Raw genomic sequence first — 18432 nt, 5'->3', positions numbered from 1 at the left:
ACACAGTAACATTAACTAACATTTTATCTAAGCGCGTATGGCTGGGATAAATAGAGAATGGTATCATCCTGATAGAGACACTCAGATAATATCTAAATTCGCAATAAAAAATGGTTGTATCAACCTGCTGGTGATACACTAACATTAACTAACATTTTATCTAAGCGTGTATTGCTGGGATAAATACAGAATGGTATCATCCTGATGGAGACACCCTAATAGTATCTAAACTCGTAATAGGAAAGCGTTGATTCAACCTGCTGGTGATACAGTAAGATTAACTAACATTATATCTAAACGCGTAACGCTGGCATAAATAGAGCGTGTTATCATCCTGTTGGTGACACCCTAGTAGTATCTAAACTTGCAATAAAAAATGGTTTTATCAACCTGCTGGTGATACACTAACATTAACTAACATTTTATCTAAGCGCGTATGGCTGGGATAAATAGAGAATGGTATCATCCTGATGGAGACACCCTAATAGTATCTAAACTCGTAATAGGAAAGCGTTGTTTCAACCTGCTGGTGATACAGTAACATTAACTAACATTATATCTAAACGCGTAACGCTGGCATAAATAGAGCGTGTTGGTGACACTCTAGTAGTATCTAAACTTGCAATAAGAAAAGGTTGTATCAACCTGCTGGTGATACACTAACATTTTATCTAAGCACGTTAGGCCGGCATAAATAGAGAATGGTATCATCCTGATGTAGGACACCGTGATAATATCTAAACTGACAATAAAAAATGGTTGTATCAACCTGCTGGTGATACACTAACATTAACTAACATTTTATCTAAGCGCGTATGGCTGGGATAAATAGAGAATGGTATCATCCTGATGGAGACACCCTAATAGTATCTAAACTCGTAATAGGAAAGCGTTGTATCAACCTGCTGGTGATACACTAACATTATATCTAATCGCGTAAGGCCGGCATAAATAGAGAATGGTATCATCCTGATGGAGACACTCTGATAGTATCTAAATTCGCAATAAAAAATGGTTGTATCAACCTGCTGGTGATACAGTAACATTAACTAACATTTTATCTAAGCGCGTATGGCTGGTATAAATAGAGAATGGTATCATCCTGATAGAGACACTCAGATAATATCTAAATTCGCAATAAAAAATGGTTGTATCAACCTGCTGGTGATACAGTATCATTAACTAACTTTATATCTAAGCGCCTAAGGCTGGCCTAAATAGAGAATGGTATCATCCTGATGGAGACACTCTAATAGTATCTAAATTCGCAATAAAAAATGGTTGTATCAACCTGCTGGTGATACACTAAGATTAACTAAGATTATATCTAAGCGCCTAAGGCTGGCCTAAATAGAGAATGGTATCATCCTGATGGAGACACCCTAATAGTATCTAAATTCGATATAAAAAATGGTTGTATCAACCTGCTGGTGATACACTAACATTAACTAACATTATATCTAAGCGCCTAAGGCTGGCCTAAATAGAGAATGGTATCATCCTGATGGAGACACTCTAATAGTATCTAAATTCGCAATAAAAAATGGTTGTATCAACTTGCTGGTGATACACTAACATTAACTAACATTATATCTAAGCGCCTAAGGCTGGCCTAAATAGAGAATGGTATCATCCTGATGGAGACACTCTAATAGTATCTAAATTCGCAATAAAAAATGGTTGTATCAACCTGCTGGTGATACACTAACATTATATCTAACCGCGTAAGGCCGGCATAAATAGAGAATGGTATCATCCTGATGGAGACACCGTGATAATATCTAAACTCGGAATAAAAAATGGTTGTATCAACCTGCTGGTGATACACTAACATTAACTAACATTTTATCTAAGCGCGTATGGCTGGGATAAATAGAGAATGGTATCATCCTGATGGAGACACCCTAATAGTATCTAAACTCGTAATAGGAAAGCGTTGTTTCAACCTGCTGGTGATACAGTAACATTAACTAACATTATATCTAAACGCGTAACGCTGGCATAAATAGAGCGTGTTGGTGACACTCTAGTAGTATCTAAACTTGCAATAAGAAAAGGTTGTATCAACCTGCTGGTGATACACTAACATTTTATCTAAGCACGTTAGGCCGGCATAAATAGAGAATGGTATCATCCTGATGTAGGACACCGTGATAATATCTAAACTGACAATAAAAAATGGTTGTATCAACCTGCTGGTGATACACTAACATTAACTAACATTTTATCTAAGCGCGTATGGCTGGGATAAATAGAGAATGGTATCATCCTGATGGAGACACCCTAATAGTATCTAAACTCGTAATAGGAAAGCGTTGTATCAACCTGCTGGTGATACACTAACATTATATCTAATCGCGTAAGGCCGGCATAAATAGAGAATGGTATCATCCTGATGTAGACACCCTGTTAATATCTAAGTTCGTAATAAAAAATGGTTGTATCAACCTGCTGGTGATAGTCTAACATTAACTAACATTATATCTAAGCGCCTAAGGCTGGCCTAAATAGAGAATGGTATCATCCTGATGGAGACACTCTGATAATATCTAAATTCGCAATAAAAAATGGTTGATTCAACCTGCTGGTGATACAGTAAGATTAACTAACATTATATCTAAACGCGTAACGCTGGCATAAATAGAGCGTGTTATCATCCTGTTGGTGACACCCTAGTAGTATCTAAACTTGCAATAAAAAATGGTTTTATCAACCTGCTGGTGATACACTAACATTATATCTAACCGCGTAAGGCCGGCATAAATAGAGAATGGTATCATCCTGATGGAGACACCGTGATAATATCTAAACTCGGAATAAAAAATGGTTGTATCAACCTGCTGGTGATACACTAACATTAACTAACATTTTATCTAAGCGCGTATGGCTGGGATAAATAGAGAATGGTATCATCCTGATGGAGACACCCTAATAGTATCTAAACTCGTAATAGGAAAGCGTTGTTTCAACCTGCTGGTGATACAGTAACATTAACTAACATTATATCTAAACGCGTAACGCTGGCATAAATAGAGCGTGTTGGTGACACTCTAGTAGTATCTAAACTTGCAATAAGAAAAGGTTGTATCAACCTGCTGGTGATACACTAACATTTTATCTAAGCACGTTAGGCCGGCATAAATAGAGAATGGTATCATCCTGATGTAGGACACCGTGATAATATCTAAACTGACAATAAAAAATGGTTGTATCAACCTGCTGGTGATACACTAACATTAACTAACATTTTATCTAAGCGCGTATGGCTGGGATAAATAGAGAATGGTATCATCCTGATGGAGACACCCTAATAGTATCTAAACTCGTAATAGGAAAGCGTTGTATCAACCTGCTGGTGATACACTAACATTATATCTAATCGCGTAAGGCCGGCATAAATAGAGAATGGTATCATCCTGATGGAGACACTCTGATAGTATCTAAATTCGCAATAAAAAATGGTTGTATCAACCTGCTGGTGATACAGTAACATTAACTAACATTTTATCTAAGCGCGTATGGCTGGTATAAATAGAGAATGGTATCATCCTGATAGAGACACTCAGATAATATCTAAATTCGCAATAAAAAATGGTTGTATCAACCTGCTGGTGATACAGTATCATTAACTAACTTTATATCTAAGCGCCTAAGGCTGGCCTAAATAGAGAATGGTATCATCCTGATGGAGACACTCTAATAGTATCTAAATTCGCAATAAAAAATGGTTGTATCAACCTGCTGGTGATACACTAAGATTAACTAAGATTATATCTAAGCGCCTAAGGCTGGCCTAAATAGAGAATGGTATCATCCTGATGGAGACACCCTAATAGTATCTAAATTCGATATAAAAAATGGTTGTATCAACCTGCTGGTGATACACTAACATTAACTAACATTATATCTAAGCGCCTAAGGCTGGCCTAAATAGAGAATGGTATCATCCTGATGGAGACACTCTAATAGTATCTAAATTCGCAATAAAAAATGGTTGTATCAACTTGCTGGTGATACACTAACATTAACTAACATTATATCTAAGCGCCTAAGGCTGGCCTAAATAGAGAATGGTATCATCCTGATGGAGACACTCTAATAGTATCTAAATTCGCAATAAAAAATGGTTGTATCAACCTGCTGGTGATACACTAACATTATATCTAACCGCGTAAGGCCGGCATAAATAGAGAATGGTATCATCCTGATGGAGACACCGTGATAATATCTAAACTCGGAATAAAAAATGGTTGTATCAACCTGCTGGTGATACACTAACATTAACTAACATTTTATCTAAGCGCGTATGGCTGGGATAAATAGAGAATGGTATCATCCTGATGGAGACACCCTAATAGTATCTAAACTCGTAATAGGAAAGCGTTGTTTCAACCTGCTGGTGATACAGTAACATTAACTAACATTATATCTAAACGCGTAACGCTGGCATAAATAGAGCGTGTTGGTGACACTCTAGTAGTATCTAAACTTGCAATAAGAAAAGGTTGTATCAACCTGCTGGTGATACACTAACATTTTATCTAAGCACGTTAGGCCGGCATAAATAGAGAATGGTATCATCCTGATGTAGGACACCGTGATAATATCTAAACTGACAATAAAAAATGGTTGTATCAACCTGCTGGTGATACACTAACATTAACTAACATTTTATCTAAGCGCGTATGGCTGGGATAAATAGAGAATGGTATCATCCTGATGGAGACACCCTAATAGTATCTAAACTCGTAATAGGAAAGCGTTGTATCAACCTGCTGGTGATACACTAACATTATATCTAATCGCGTAAGGCCGGCATAAATAGAGAATGGTATCATCCTGATGTAGACACCCTGTTAATATCTAAGTTCGTAATAAAAAATGGTTGTATCAACCTGCTGGTGATAGTCTAACATTAACTAACATTATATCTAAGCGCCTAAGGCTGGCCTAAATAGAGAATGGTATCATCCTGATGGAGACACTCTGATAATATCTAAATTCGCAATAAAAAATGGTTGTATCAACCTGCTGGTGATACAGTAACATTAACTCACATTTTATCTAAGCGCGTATGGCTGGGATAAATAGAGAATGGTATCATTTTGATGGAGACCCTCTAATAGTATCTAAATTCGCAATAAAAAATGGTTGTATCAACCTGCTGGTGATACAGTATCATTAACTAACATTATATCTAAGCGCCTAAGGCTGGCCTAAATAGAGAATAGTATCATCCTGATGGAGACACTCTGATAGTATCTAATTCGCAATAAAAAATGGTTGTATCAACCTGCTGGTGATACAGTAACATTAACTAACATTTTATCTAAGCGCGTATGGCTGGTATAAATAGAGAATGGTATCATCCTGATAGAGACACTCAGATAATATCTAAATTCGCAATGAAAAATGGTTGTATCAACCTGCTGGTGATACAGTATCATTAACTAACTTTATATCTAAGCGCCTAAGGCTGGCCTAAATAGAGAATGTTATCATCCTGATGGAGACACTCTAATAGTATCTAAATTCGCAATAAAAAATGGTTGTATCAACCTGCTGGTGATACACTAAGATTAACTAAGATTATATCTAAGCGCCTAAGGCTGGCCTAAATAGAGAATGGTATCATCCTGATGGAGACACCCTAATAGTATCTAAATTCGATATAAAAAATGGTTGTATCAACCTGCTGGTGATACACTAACATTAACTAACATTATATCTAAGCGCCTAAGGCTGGCCTAAATAGAGAATGGTATCATCCTGATGGAGACACTCTAATAGTATCTAAATTCGCAATAAAAAATGGTTGTATCAACCTGCTGGTGATACACTAACATTAACTAACATTATATCTAAGCGCCTAAGGCTGGCCTAAATAGAGAATGGTATCATCCTGATGGAGACACTCTAATAGTATCTAAATTCGCAATAAAAAATGGTTGTATCAACCTGCTGGTGATACACTAACATTAACTAACATTATATCTAAGCGCCTAAGGCTGGCCTAAATAGAGAATGGTATCATCCTGATGGAGACACTCTAATAGTATCTAAATTCGCAATAAAAAATGGTTGTATCAACCTGCTGGTGATACACTAACATTATAAATAAACGTTTAACGCTGGTCTAAAATGTGAGTGGTATTATCCGAATGGTGACACCTTAATAATATCTAAACTTGCAAAGAAAATGTTTGGTACTGATACACTTACATTAAGTCTGAACGCGCAACACTGGCAGTAAAAATGTTTTGTGTTGGGTGCATGGTGTACTGAGCTGTGGTACCCGTGGGGTCGCTACTACCCAAAGCGACTGCATGCATCAGCCGCTCCATGAGGGGTAATTTTAGAAATGTGTTCAGAAACAGAAGTTGCCCTAAATTAGGATGGAAAATCACTTTCTTCCAAAATTGTATGAAGCAGGGTGCGGAGTACTTGAGCGAGAGACGAAGGGTGTCCCTCCAACGTAAAGATTTTGAATTTAACCTAACTGACGGTTAGTTATTACTCCGGTTCCTAGACAAAATAATTTTAATAATCCAGTAGGTGATGATGATAATGTTTGACAGTGAGCTATAGATGTCTTCCAGTTCTGAATATAGCATAATTCTAGCGTAGTTACTTGAACGTATATTCGAATTTAGCTGAGAACATCTGACAGATTGCAGTAGATGGTACCACTTCGAATTGCTGTAGAAATTGAAAATTTCAGCTACATTAATAAACGATAAAATCGTAAAGAGTTTTTCACAAACCTAGGTAACAAAGATTTGGGTTGGAGGACGACGTTAAGAAGATGACGAGAAATGGTAAATGGGGTACGTAACTACTGGGAAGTACACGTAGCTGGTTCATCACGTATGAAGGTTTCTTGCGGTGCTATAGATTCTCAGAAATGGTGTGCGCAGTCAGACTTGGGCAGCTGCCAGAATACTCTCTAATCTATTGGACTACTGCTAACCTGAGTCATCATTCTCAAGAAATGTCTACTCAGAATACTTAAAGGAATTGGTACTGGCTCTGTTAGCCTGCTCCGGGGAGCAGTTGTCCGGGGGGCACCTCGTGGAGGTAGAGCTCAGATTTTTGCCCCCCAAAATGCCATCCTGCCTTTAGTATCGTATTCCAACTGGTTTTTATCCTCTTATAAGCAGGCGTAATAGCAAATCTCATTAACAATGGTGATGCATTACCTGCGATGTACAGAGGGGGAGCGAAAACCAGCTTTGGACCCGGTAAGGAATACGATTATACGGAGTTTTGGTAGGGTAATGGACAAATAGCAGGAATAGCAGAATACAGGATACGCTATTTGTGAAGAACCGCGTTTGGGAAGAAGAGATTTACCTAGAAACTTGGACTCGTTTAAGCAATAGATAATAAACGAAGCGATAAATAGGAAATAGCAAAGTAAATATGAACCTGTGTAATGAAGGAAGTCGCAACTGACAAAAGAACCAATTTGAAGTAACAACAGCAAAATGAATAACGACAACAATAGAAATAAGAATCAACGTTGAATACGAACACGAATTTGAACACAGAAACTTGCCCTAAAACTATAAAAACAAATTTCCTGTAGACATAAAAATGTACTTTTTGAATTAATATAAATTATTTAATAAAAAAAAAAACATGCAGTAATTAATTGTCCTACCTTTTCGTCCTCAACTTGGACTAGAAGTTCCGAAGAAGGATATTAACAGTGGTCATATAAATGTTTTAAATAATTATAATTCCGTTTATTTTTCTAAAATGACTAGTGTCATTTTTTTTCATGCAAGCAAAATAATTGGAACTATAATTATTGTAGACAGAGTTTTTATTTAGAGGATAGATCTGTGGTAGGAGTGGTGAGCCATTCCGAAGAGTGGCATTTAAAAAGAGTTGAGAGTCATAAATATGGACCACATAGTTAATTCCTCGCCCTACCTGATTTTTGCTGTCGGTTGGGATATGCACTAATCATTTGCAGTGCATATCCATCGATGTCTTCTGCAGCTCTTCAACACTGGACACTGGACACAGTTTAAAAGATTTCAGCGGAAATGAAACTGTGGCGTGTTTACTGTCTTGTGACGGAATTTTGAAAATACCCGAAGAAATTTTTTGTTTTTTACAATTTTTAAGCGCACAGGTTAAAAGTAGTCAATCCATCTTAATAAAGGGTAATCAAGCACTCCCGATGCGAGCACTCCCGGGGATTTTAACACTCCCGCACTCCCGAGAATTTTAACGATCCCGCACTCCCTGTAACAAAAAAAAAAAGAAGTATTACTTACAGATAAATACTGCACAATATTATTAATTTTTTAAATTAAATGTGGTTCTGTTAATAATAATAATTTTTATATACATTTTATTTACATTTCCCTACATTGCTCATGTGATTTCCTACATAGAAAGTTAATGTACTCATGGTTAGAGTAAGATTAATATGATAAAATATATACTTTTTATATGGAACTCATAAATATACTTTAAAATAGTTTTCTTCCAAAAAAGACAATCTAAAAGGGGATCTCAAAAGGGATATTTCTAGGAAAAGTTTAATTTTGAAAATGCAATAAATACTTCCTGTGACGTAATAAGAGAAACTACCAGCCAATATCCGACCTTTATTTGGGCACAAGTACCAGAATGCTCAAAAGGAGAAGTTTTTAATGCTTCGTCATTGGTCGGAACCAAACATATGATTGTACTTTAGAAATGGCAAAACTTTAGTACCCGGAAAAATGTACCATACAAATATTCTTCAGAAAAGCAATAAGAAGACAAAGATAGAGCTACATGGAGAAGAAAGTCAGTGGGTACGGAATAAGTTAGGAATATTAAAAGGATAAGATGTAACCAAAGTATATGCGAGAAGAGATAAGAAATATTTGATCCGTTTCTCTGTAGGGAACCCACGTCTTGGTCGTCAGTCTTTTGTGCGGATCTTTTTAACTAGAAAGCATTTCTACACATTGCACTCCTGAATTACCGGAAGTATTTTCCCTTTTCTTTCTTCCCCTTACTTCGCACAATTTCTTAAAAGAAGAAAAACCAAAATTTTCTAAAATTTCTCTCCATTCTGTTCGTTCTTTGAAAAGAAGAACTGTCAGAGAAGGATGAATAGTTAAATACGTCACCTTTAAATGTTCAATGCCAGTACTTCCAAAAAGAAAACAGGAAAAAAAATGTCAGAAACTTAAACTTCACGAAAAGTGAAAATATGGCGATGTTTTTATTTTTTATTTATTCTATTGCGCGGGAAAATTTAGTTTTCCGTTTCAAGATCTCCCTGAAAGCCCCCAGAAAAGTGTTTTTTTTATTTCTCATTTAAATTTCAAGTTTTATAATTTGAGAGATATTTTAGAGTGAGAGAGAGGCTTCCCTCTAAAGTATCCCTTTTAATCAAACTGGTCAATTTTAATTTTCCGGATTACAGTGAACCCTATAGTCGTAACATGGTCACCAAGAGATATCCGGGCATCTCAAATCTCTTTTCATATTAGACACTCTGGCGTTGGCTACGAATGTCGGTATCTAGCCCTGGCCAAAGACACGGATTACCCCCCAGTGAAGCTGATTTTCATAGGGAAACAGGGGGATCCTCTTTTCACTGGAGAAGATCGTTTTCATGGATGTTCCAGACACTTTTGAAATGTTTTTACGCAGAGTGGGGAAATGACTATTAATAGCCAGAATAAAATGTTTTCCCGCTTAAGCCTGCCCTCGCATAACCTACTTTTATTTTATTTATTTTTGTAATGCATTATGTAATATTTCTATTAATCACAATAAAAAATGTATTATTATGTTTTTTATGTTCACAGACTGTAGAAATCTTCTAAAAAAAAGCCGCCAAATTAGTTATGAAGACGTCTTCCTTCTCACTCCGCGTAATGTGGCGGGTAAGATGATAATTTATTATTTATTTTTTAAACCAATAAATTCATTTTATGAATATACTTAGTTTGAAGTTGATTGGATTGTAAAACATTTTTCTTATTATATTAATTTAGATTTTCCACTTATCATTTGTTTTCCCTTTTCCATATTCATTCAGTTCCCCAAATAATAATAATAACAAAAATCCTGCGCCACTCCTGAATCCCGAACTTTATCGCGAAAAAAAAAATTAATTTTGCCCACAGAGTAGCGGAAATTGGTATTACAAATGAAAAACTTTTTCTTTCAAGCGACAACTCACTATCTGCAGTTCTATCGAAGGCTTTCCCACTACCTTTAGGTGGGAAATTCTTTGTTCACTCTCTCTCTCTCTCTACAGTGGAAGTTAACAACAAGACTGCGCAATCTGAAGAGAAAACTTATCAAACAAAGTTTTCATATCATCATTGGAAATTATTTGTTAGAAAGTTCACTTCAAGAATACTTACTCTACAGTATAATAGAACTGTAGAAGTACAATAATATACAACTGAAATTGTTCAAGTTGTGAAATAAGTTTACACGCCGTTAAACAATGATATGTACGGATTTTATTATTATTCACAATGCCAAAAGGGGCAGCACTTACTGAACGACACCGGTATAGGCCCGCATTCTGTGGGGTTTTACTAGAACTAAGGCTTGATTATTCTTCACGGCACAAGAGAGCGTTCCAAGAAGTTCGAATCCCGCGGATAGTCATTCTTATTACTTAAAAAATCATAATATTTTTTTAATAAAGTGTAGAAATACGTGGAATCCGAACTGGGGATCACCCACTTACAAAGCCACGCTCTTGACCACTTGACCAACACCCACTCATCATTATCAAGATATTCTTACCGTAATCATAGGTCAAGAAGTCTTGCATACTGGGTGTATTAAAATGATGTGATGATTGCTTTTATTTGATGATAAAATAAATTTATTCTACTCACCCATAACCATTGCATTACACTACACATTTTAAAATATTCAATTCTTATTATTTTTGTTCTTTGAGTGTCAAATAATATTTTTTGCAGTCAGAGGACCTCCCAAAACGTGTATTTCTGGTGGAAAATTAATATTGAAAACCGTTCACGAATAGATAAAATTGTAACTTTGATCTTAAATATCTCAACAAATATTAGGGATATCGAAACGGGATTAACGTCATTTTTCACAGTTTTTTTATGTAGTTTTTATAATCATTGACAAAACCAGTGGTCCTCATGAAACCCCAATCGGGTTTTTAGCCGTAGCTCCGCAAAAAAATGAAGGTACAGCATCGGGGGTGGAAAATTTGAAAACTAGACCAAAAAAAACATATAGTTTACTTCGTGGGTTTTTTCGAAATTCCGCTTTCCTAAAAAGTTATTTGCGATTGGTGCGTTTTAAATGGATCACCCTGTATATTATATGTATATCTCCTTAACAAAAACTTACAGTTTTAAAAGTTAAGTATATGGGTTGATTAAATGCCGAAAGGTACACAAATCAGCGAGTACCCAACATTTCATTCTTACTTCTAAGTATCATATTTTTTAGAATTTATTAGATGTCACAGACCCTTGTGCTGGCCTTTTATCACCCATAAATATATTTCTGTTAGAATTATAAGATGTATGTATCTCATCATCATAGTTAGTACTAGAAAGGCTTTTCATTTTAACTCTATTCCAAATTATTCTTGTGATTTATCTTTATTCTGAATAATCATCATTCAAATCATTAAGGAAGAAAAAGTGAACGTTAGAGTTGATCTTTTAATGTTGTAATTTGAATTACGGAGTTAAAACGAAATTTCAGTCTTGTATTCGTCTTAAGTGAGCACAAATTACATAGTTAATAACAAATAAGTAATATTTGTAATTATAGTTCATTAATTTTCAAACTTTAATTTAATGTGGCCCTTTAACTGTGAATGCGTTGTAAAGAAGTTTTATTTTACCAACTAAAAATATGCATATTTATTTTATATTTTAAATATGTAACATTGTAGGGAGAAATCCTAGATTAACAACTTTATTGAAGAAAACTACATTAATATTTAATAATAACGAACAAGATTAATTATTAATTACATATTATTAATGCTTAACTACTGCATAATGTAAAGAACAATCAGTTATCTTGAACAATGAACTTAAACCGACGATTTTACTTCCTTCACCTGCGCTAAACTTGCACTTAAATCAGATGTTAAAAACAAGACCAAAATAAAATCGGTATGCATCTTGGTAAATGCATTTTTAATTTTTAACGTAAAACAATTATATTTTTCATTAACATTTTTTTTTGTTTCAACCTGTGCATGAATAGTTTGATATCTCCTAATACAATCTAAATTAAATGGGTGCTACTCATTACTGAACAAATATTTCATGCATGAAAATGGCCAGCATAAGGCTCTGTGACACCTAACATATTCTAAAAAATATGATAGTAAAAGTATGAATGAAATGTTGGGTACTGCTGATTTGTGTACCTTTTGGCGTTTAATCAACCCTTATACTTAACTTTTAAAACTGTAAATTTTTGTTAAGGAGATTTTTATACCTTTTGGACAGAGTTTTCTTTTTGTTCCTTAGTTGCAACAAATTTATGTATCCAATGAATTTTTAAATGTATGGATATCGGGAATAATTAGTTGGTAGATATTTTAAAGAAAATTTGGGAATTTTATCTTCAATAGAAAAAGAGAAAAAAATTGTCAAAGTTGGGTGTTTTTCAACGTTACGCTTTTTCGTTCACTTTTTGACGATCAACCCATATACAACTGTCCTACCGGGCAGTTTTAATAATATATATGTTAATATCAACAAAGACAAAAACGAATAAATCATCGGAAGTTACATTATATTTCTTTGGAGTAACCACGGAATCGGCCTAAAGTTTAACAAGGAAAATACGCCATATCGGAAAGACCACTTTAATGAAGAAATTTTGTATAAATATATTAATTACAAAATAAAATCCTTCCGTCCCCTGGTAATAGTTCCCAAAGTTTTAACTACTTTTTCAAAAAAAAAAAAAAAAAAACTAATGATGTGCAGCAATTCTTTTCGAAAAATTGGTAGCACAACTTCAACAGGGTCTTCCCAGTTATAAGGTGGTGTAATTCCTAAAGTGCCAGCCAAATAGTTTAGGAAAAATGGGTTTCCTATCGATTATTATTATTATTTATTGGTGACATCAGGATCAGCAAATTTAAACTAAAATCGATACAAATGTTCGGAATTAAAATATGAAAGCAAAAGTCAGCAACACACAGAATTACAGATTATTACTCTTTCTACTTATGGGGAAAAGCAACTTAAAAAAATAATAATAATAACTAAAATAAATAAAATAATGAAAGGAGTGTATAATACATAATTCAAATCAAAGTTTACCTACTTTTCCCCTTAGAAGTGTGATCGACTTAGGGCATCAGAGCAGTCTAAACTGATCCAGCCTAATGAAGGAACAAATGAAAAATAAAGCCATGATAGAAAGAGACTCAACGACATAGAGTGATCGCTACGAGCTTACACAAACATCAGAGGCTCAAAGACCATAGAGAATTCACCGAAAGAAAAACGCTTTACCTTAGTAAAGGATGGATGGCATACTAGTTTTAAATCGTGGTTAAGGTTATGTTCAGAAAGAAGTAACAGAGAACAGGAAAATTGAACAGCGAAAGAAATCACATTGCACTATAACATAATACGAACTAATGTTTGCGCTTAAAACTCACTATAGTATAGTAACTATTCAACTATTAGTATAGTACAACAGTATAGCAACTATAGTATACAACAGATCGAAAATTATATACGTAGAGTAATTCACTCACCAAACATGCTATTCCAAGACGCCTTTAATCTCCACCACATCATGACACTTGACACTTGACACAATTTAAAAAGAGATAAAACGCTAAAAAATAACTGTGACGCAATAAAATGACGATTTTCAGGAAAAACACAAAACAAAAATCAAGCTTAACGCATAATTAATCAAATATATTGTTTTAAAAAACATAAACCACTCGCGTATAACACAACCGAAAGTTTAACACTCCCGAAAGTTCAACACTCCCGAAAATTTAACACTCCCAAAAGAACTGAAAAAAAAAATCATAATTAGATAATCGTATATTCAAAGGTTACAAAATATATGTAATGTTTATGTAAATACGGAACTTAAAATTTAAAATGTGAGAGTATAGAGAAAATGTTGAAGGTGCATAGTGTACACGGAGCTGAGGAACCAGCGAAGTCTCTACACAAAAGATAACTGCATTAATCGCTTATGCTTATTCATAATCTTAATAATCTTAATTACTAAATGTGTAATAGCCAGTAATAAAAAGATGTTGTATCAACCTGACGGTGATACCCTAAACTTACAAACTAAATGCGTAATAGCCAGTAACAAAGAGATGTATCAACCTGACGGGGATACACTAAAATTTCAAACTAAATGCGTAACAGCCAGTAACAGAAAAATGTATCAACCTGACGGTGATACCCTAAACTTCCAAACTAAATGCGTAATATCCAGTAACAGAAAGATGTTGTATCAACCTGACGGTGATACCCTAATCTTTATAACTAAATGCGTAATAGCCAGTTACAGAAAGATATTGTATCAACCTGACGGCAATACCCTAAACTTACAAAATAATGAGTAATAGCCAGTCACAAAAAAATGTTGTATCAACCTGACGGTGATACCCTAATCTTTATAACTAAATCCGCAATAGTGAGTACTAAAAAATGGTTGTATCAACCTGACGGTGATACCCTAAACTTACAAACTAAATGAGTAATAGCCAGTAACAAAGAGATGTATCAACCTGATTGTGATACCCTAATATTTATAACTAAATCCGTAATAATGAGTACTAGAAAATGGTTGTATCAACCTGACGGTGATACCCTAAACTTACAAACTAAATGCGTAATAGCCAGTAACAGAATGATGTAGTATCAACCTGATGGTGATACCCTAAACTTACAAACTAAATGCGTAATCGCTAGAAAAGAAAGATGTATCAACCCGACTGTGATACCCTAAACTTACAAACTAAATGTGTAATAGCCAGTAATAAAAAGATGTTGTATCAACCTGACGGTGATACCCTAAACTTACAAACTAAATGAGTAATAGCCAGTAACAAAGAGATGTATCAACCTGACGGTGATACCCTAATATTTATAACTAAATCCGCAATAGTGAGTACTAGAAAAAGTTGTATCAACCTGACGGTGATACCCTACATTTACAAACTAAATGCGTAATCACCAGTAACAGAAAGATAATGTATCAACCAGACGGTGAAACCCTAAACATACAAACTAAATGCGTAATAGCCAGTAACAGAAAGATGTTGTATCAACCCGACTGTGATACCCTAAACTTACAAACTAAATGTGTAATAGCCAGTAATAAAAAGATGTTGTATCAACCTGACGGTGATACCCTAATCTTTATAACTAAATGCGTAATAGCCAGTAACAAAGAGATGTATCAACCTGACGGGGATACACTAAAATTTCAAACTAAATGCGTAACAGCCAGTAACAGAAAAATGTATCAACCTGACGGTGATACCCTAAACTTCCAAACTAAATGCGTAATATCCAGTAACAGAAAGATGTTGTATCAACCTGACGGTGATACCCTAATCTTTATAACTAAATGCGTAATAGCCAGTTACAGAAAGATATTGTATCAACCTGACGGCAATACCCTAAACTTACAAAATAATGAGTAATAGCCAGTCACAAAAAAATGTTGTATCAACCTGACGGTGATACCCTAATCTTTATAACTAAATCCGCAATAGTGAGTACTAAAAAATGGTTGTATCAACCTGACGGTGATACCCTAAACTTACAAACTAAATGAGTAATAGCCAGTAACAAAGAGATGTATCAACCTGATTGTGATACCCTAATATTTATAACTAAATCCGTAATAATGAGTACTAGAAAATGGTTGTATCAACCTGACGGTGATACCCTAAACTTACAAACTAAATGCGTAATAGCCAGTAACAGAATGATGTAGTATCAACCTGATGGTGATACCCTAAACTTACAAACTAAATGCGTAATCGCTAGAAAAGAAAGATGTATCAACCCGACTGTGATACCCTAAACTTACAAACTAAATGTGTAATAGCCAGTAATAAAAAGATGTTGTATCAACCTGACGGTGATACCCTAAACTTACAAACTAAATGAGTAATAGCCAGTAACAAAGAGATGTATCAACCTGACGGTGATACCCTAATATTTATAACTAAATCCGCAATGGTGAGTACTAGAAAAAGTTGTATCAACCTGACGGTGATACCCTACATTTACAAACTAAATGCGTAATCACCAGTAACAGAAAGATAATGTATCAACCAGACGGTGAAACCCTAAACATACAAACTAAATGCGTAATAGCCAGTAACAGAATGATGTAGTATCAAACTGATGGTGATACCCTAAACTTACAAACTAAATGCGTAATCGTTAGAAAAGAAAGATGTATCAACCTGACGGTGATACCCTAATCTTTATAACTAAATCCGTAATAATGAGTACTAGAAAATGGTTGTATCAACCTGACGGTGATACCCTAATAGTTATAACTAAATCCGCAATAGTGAGTACTAGAACAAGTTGTATCAACCTGACGGTGATACCCTACATTTACAAACTAAATGCGTAATCACCAGTAACAGAAAGATGTTGTATCAACCCGACTGAGATACCCTAAACTTACAAACTAAATGTGTAATAGACAGTAATAAAAAGATGTTGCATCGATCTGGCGGTGATACCCTAAACTTACAAACTAAATGCGTAATAGCCAGCAACAGAATGATGTAGTATCAACCTGATGGTGATACCCTAAACTTACAAACTAAATGCGTAATCGCTAGTAAAAGAAAGATGTACCAACCTAACGGTGATACCCTAAAATTGCGAACTAAATGCGTAATATGCAGGACTGAAAGATGTTATATCAACCTGACGGTGATACCCTAAACTTACTAGCTAAATGCGTAATCGCCAGTAAAAGAAAAATGTATCGAGCTGACGGTGATACCCTAACCTTTATAACTAAATCCGCAATAATGAGTACTAGAAAAAGGTTGTATCAACCAGACAGTGATACCCTAAACTTACAAACTAAATGCGTAATCGCCAGTAAAAGAAAGATGTATCAACCTGACGGTGATACCCTAAACTTACAAATTAAATGCGTAATTGCCAGTAAAAAAAAGATGTACCAACCTGACGGTGATACCCTAACCTTTATAACTAAATCCGCAATAATGAGTACTAGAAAAAGGTTGTATCAACCAGACAGTGATACCCTAAACTTACAAACTAAATGCGTAACAGCCAGTAACAGAAAGATCTTGTATCAACCTGACGGTGATACCCTAAACTTTCAAACTAAATGCGTAATCGCCAGTAAAAAAAAGATGTATCAACCTGTCGGTGATACCCTAACCTTACAAACTAAATGCGTAATCGCCAGTAAAAGAAAGATTTATCAACCTGACGGTGATACCCTACACTTACAAACTAAATGTTTAATAGCCAGTAAGAGAAAGATGTTGTATCAACCTGACGGTGATACACTAAACTTTCAAACTAAATGCGTAATCGCCAGTAAAAGAAAGATGTACCAACCTGACGGTGATACCCTAATCTTTATAAATAAATCCGCAATAATGAGTACTAGAAAAAGGTTGTATCAACCAGACGGTGATACCCTAAACTTACAAACTAAATGCGTAATCGCCAGTAAAAGAAAGATGGATCAACCTGACGGTGATACCCTAAACTTACAAACTAAATGCGTAATCGCCAGTAACAGAAAGATGTTGCATCAATCTGGCTGTGATACCCTAAACTTACAAACTAAATGCGTAATAGCCAGTAACAGAATGATGTAGTATCAACCTGATGCTGATACCCTAAACTTACAAACTAAATGCGTAATAGCCAGTAACAGAAACATGCATCAATTTGGCGGTGATACCCTAAACTTACAAACTAAATGCATAATAGCCAATAACATCAACCTGACGGTGATACCCTAAACTTACAAACTAAATGCGTAATCGCCAGTGAAAGAAAGATGTATCAACCTGACGGTGATACCCTAACCTTACAAACTAAATGCGTAATCGCCAGTAAAAGAAAGATGTATCAACCTGTCGGTGATACCCTAAACTTACAAACTAAATGCCTAATAGCCACTAACAGGAAGATGTTGTATCTACCTGACGGTGATACCCTAAACTTACAAACTAAATGCGTAATCGGCAGTAAAAGAAAGATGTACCAACCTGACGGTGATACCCTAATCTTTATAACTAAATCCGCAATAATGAGTACTAGAAAAAGGTTGTATCAACCAGACGGTGATACCCTAAACTTACAAACTAAATGCGTAATCGCCAGTAAAAGAAAGATGTATCAACCTGACGGTGATACCCTAAACTTACAA

General features: G+C 35.0%; 1 protein-coding gene and 1 long non-coding RNA gene across 2 annotated transcripts in view; one reads left to right on the top strand and one right to left on the bottom strand.

Moving 5' to 3' along the window:
* LOC141454167 (uncharacterized) overlaps positions 1–18432 on the top strand; it is a 197785-nt gene that overhangs the window by 90152 nt on the left and 89201 nt on the right. The gene's annotated exons all lie outside the window — the stretch shown is intronic.
* LOC141454186 (uncharacterized) lies at positions 7195–16227 on the bottom strand. Its single transcript, XR_012458552.1, has 3 exons — positions 15116–16227; positions 13760–14981; positions 7195–8256 (listed from the first exon to the last, which is right to left on the bottom strand). It is a non-coding gene; the product is annotated as an uncharacterized lncRNA (long non-coding RNA).

Source organism: Rhodnius prolixus, unplaced genomic scaffold (genome assembly GCF_049639745.1).
Source record: "Rhodnius prolixus isolate KJV_2025 unplaced genomic scaffold, Rpr scaffold_9, whole genome shotgun sequence".
Taxonomy (NCBI): Eukaryota; Metazoa; Arthropoda; class Insecta; order Hemiptera; family Reduviidae; genus Rhodnius; species Rhodnius prolixus.
The sequence above is the reverse complement of the archived record's forward strand: the minus strand, read 5'-3'. Positions and strand labels throughout refer to the sequence as shown.